This window comes from Pygoscelis adeliae, unplaced genomic scaffold (genome assembly GCF_000699105.1).
Source record: "Pygoscelis adeliae isolate BGI_AS28 unplaced genomic scaffold, ASM69910v1 Scaffold24, whole genome shotgun sequence".
Lineage (NCBI taxonomy): Eukaryota > Metazoa > Chordata > Aves > Sphenisciformes > Spheniscidae > Pygoscelis > Pygoscelis adeliae.
In genome coordinates this window covers 5,258,631-5,262,091 of record NW_008824806.1, presented here as the reverse complement: position 1 = coordinate 5,262,091, position 3,461 = coordinate 5,258,631, and the positions used below count along the sequence as shown (strand labels likewise).

Genomic DNA, 3,461 nt, shown 5'->3' with positions numbered 1-3,461 from the left:
TTTCCTCTTCTCTGTGTCTTTACTGAGAAGGAGACAACTTAGCCTATCATGCTTTCCAAAGATGATATAACGTTACCTCGGGGAGGCTATGCCCCGGGTCCCGTTAGGACTCTGTCATACCGCCTCAGTCTGGAGCACGCGCTTGCTCCTTGCTCCATGGTATACATTGAACTCCTTCCAGCAGGAGTTTTACAGCAAGCTCACAGTTGCTTTAAATTAGAAAAGTTGGCAAGTATCCAAGGAAAGGAGTGGGAGCTTATTTAGCTGAGACAGACAGTTATAAAACTCTACACAAAAGCATCAAGCTTCAATTAAGTTTTCACAAAGTACATTATTTGTCATCGTGGTGTTAAAATTTGTTTTAAAGGATTTTGAATCACCAACTGTTGGCTTGAATTTACAACTCTTACGACACTACCCAAAAGAAGTGCGTTGCTTTCCCTGAAAAATCTGATGTCATCTACTCAGGCATAAAGGTAAGTTGTAATTGATTCTACTTTCTTATTCTGACTTCTCTGAAATGCATTTGAAGAAGGGAACGCAATAGAGAGACCTTTAAGAAAAATGCAGACTTTTGCTGGGATACATGTGATTCTATTAGAAACCGACTGTAGTATGGCTTCAGTGAAATCTATTTATGTATCTTGTCTTGTAAGAGAAGAGTAATAAACTTGGACATTTATGCACATAACATTACTATCAGAAAGTTACCAGACAGATTTTTTAAAAATCAAGGACACAGCTTCCTGGTAAAAAAATATTTTTAAATGTCTAGCTTTCACAGGGTTTAGGGTGATTTAATTGCCTAAAATCTTTTGAAATATTTGTCTCTATTTAGCTTTAATCTTACATTCCATCAACTCGAAACAGAGATTATTGTTTTTTCCCCCGTGAATGGTTCCAACATCATTCCAAATCTTCACTTTAACCTTTGTTGCTATGGTTTCATAGAAACTTGTTTTGAAAAAAAATCTGTAAATAACAAATAAATCATTTTGCTTCAGGGTTGTGCTCTTGCAAAGTTAAGCTCCTGCATTTAACTTATTAAACTCTTACAAATATATCCATTTGTTATTTTCTTAGGGTTTTTCTTCTGTTTGGTTGTTTTTTCTCAAGGTCATTTAACTTTTTGTGCTTCCACTGCTACCGGCAGTATGCTCTGTGCCTATGTGCAGACTGGGGAGAGAATGTGTGTTGTTAAATATAAATGAAATGCTGAGTGTAAGTGATTAAACACAACCTTGGTCTGGGTAGGTGAGAGTGTAAATGGATTAGCAGTTTCTTGCTCCATTTTTTCCCCTGGGTCTCCGGTTACCATTATCCAGGCGAGGCTGAGGCAAAGCTTGCCTGCATGCCAGCTGCCCAAAACCTGATACTCACAATGGTGGCTAATTTCTCTAACCCACTCACTTTCAAGGAAATGATGAAGCTTTTCAGGCTGAAGTTTTAGGAAAATATGGGTGTGAGCGCAGCATTACCCACAGCCCTTGGAGCTGTGCAAGCTATGGAAATTCGCTAACACCAATGGCTAGAGAAACAGCAACCTGCTTCAGAAATCGCACAACTACAGTGTTATATAGCATGGTGCATTGAAGAGGCAGAAAATCCCGTCTTCCTGCAGTGCCTGCTCCCTGTTTTCCCTGACCTGGGACAACTTCAGCTGTGCTGCTGGAGCAGATTTTTCCTGGTGGGAATGCAGGGCTCTCAGCCCCCCTGATGCTGTGTCGCCATGGGCCACGCTCTGCCTAAGAAATGCATTTAAGGGTAGAGAAACACGGAGCAGAGAGGGCAGGGGAAAGGCGTGGAAAAGCAAAACTGGAAGCGGAGGAGCTGATATGCCTGCCCACTGGCACGGAGGAAATCCTGAAAGCCTGGCTCCCTGTGAACCTGCCCCTGGGTTAAGTTTTGTGCTGAATGGGAAGCCCACCATCACCATCCTCACTGAGCTCTGGAAAGGTAGGGCCAGGGGCATCTCCACCAGGTGTCACCTGGGCAAGGACTATGTGGCAAGGGGATTGGGAAGTGTATTTCCCTCACTTAGTGGTTGCCTATTCCTTGTCCTTCTTCCATAATACCACGCAATACCAATCTGATGGGTAGGTGAGAGGTGATGAGTGATGAAGGCTGGTCCCACTCCATACTACTTAGTGACATAGGAGACAAGATGGTTTCTGAAATGGAGTATCTCAGCCACAGGGACTGCTTCTGGCTCAGCAGCAATAACAGGGAATAACGCAAACGAAGAACACAGTATTCATCTCCTCTGTCACCTCCACACTTTACTATTGCACTTCTCTACGGTTCAGTCACAGTGGCAAGGTGAGAAGGTGGATGGAAATCCACGTATGAGCAGTGTCCCGAGGGCTGGGTTTGAGCACCTGCAGGACAAGATCCTCTGTCTCATTCGCTGTGATAGAGCCGACTTGTATCCTTAATTCTCCGTGACATGTCCATTCACAGGTCTGTCTCATGCACTGGTAAACCTAATTTCCGGGGTTCTTAAACAGATGCTACAGCAACATTATACATACTGTCATTGCATGATCAAATAACATCCACGTTCCCAGAGAGACACACTGCAGATGATAAAATGCCGATTTAGATTGGCCAGAAAAATGTAACCTCACAGGGGAGTGAAAATCCTAAGGCTGCAACCTTTCATACAAATAAGAGGCACTAAAAAATACAGTGTTTCTGATTCCTAGAGGTTGCTTGTCACAGATACAAGACAGGTCAAATGCCATGTTATCTGCTGAAGTGGATTCTTTGTTAGTCAAAAGGACAGCAAAGCAATTATGTGATTGCCTTGGCAGAGAAATCTAGAGGCTTTGCAGGCTTGTCTTTGTGATCATACCCAGAAAATAAAGGCTGCAAGTGAGATAATTATTGGCCAGATTTACATTTTAGTTACAGGCATCAGGCTGCAACTGTCAGCAAAAGGTATTCATTTCTGCTCACAGTCTCTCTAAAGTAAGAGGTGCAGATCAGTAGGGTAGTTTCTCTGTTGGGTTGAAGAAGAAATCCAGATTACTCCGATTTTGCAATGCTGAAGTAAATTGTTCAGGTTCTTCATAAATTAGGATTCAGTTTTCATTTTGGAAAAGCAGTGTGAATCTGTTCTTGAGTGTCTAGCCTCAAGCCTCACGTGATGTCGGAGGCAGATAGGAAAGCTCAAAGCAATGAAGGCAGCACGGCAGAAGACCTGACTCAAATCTTCAAAGACACTTATGGTTTCACTAAACCTTGGGGTGGGGGAGGATGTGACAATATGATCAAACAGTCTACACATTTCTGTGTGAGGTGTATGTGTTGGGAAGGGCAGAACTGTTTAGTATAAAACCAATTTCGTATCACAGAGGATAATGGAGACCATTTTTAAAGGGGAAGAATAGGCTGCGCATAATGGGAAAAAGATTCTGGCAGCAAGAGGTATACAGTCATAAAATAATCCAGAGGGAAAG

At 42.6% G+C, this 3,461-nt stretch overlaps 1 protein-coding gene across 1 annotated transcript in view; it reads left to right on the top strand.

Annotated features, from left to right (window-relative positions):
* The first annotated feature begins 255 nt into the window (after positions 1 to 255).
* The window catches only part of C1QTNF7 (C1q and tumor necrosis factor related protein 7), a 51,916-nt gene continuing 48,710 nt past the window's right edge, over positions 256 to 3,461 (top strand). The window contains exon 1 of the mRNA XM_009324099.1: positions 256 to 476. The gene's annotated coding sequence lies outside the window, so the exon portion shown is untranslated. The remainder of the gene's footprint in view (positions 477 to 3,461) is intronic.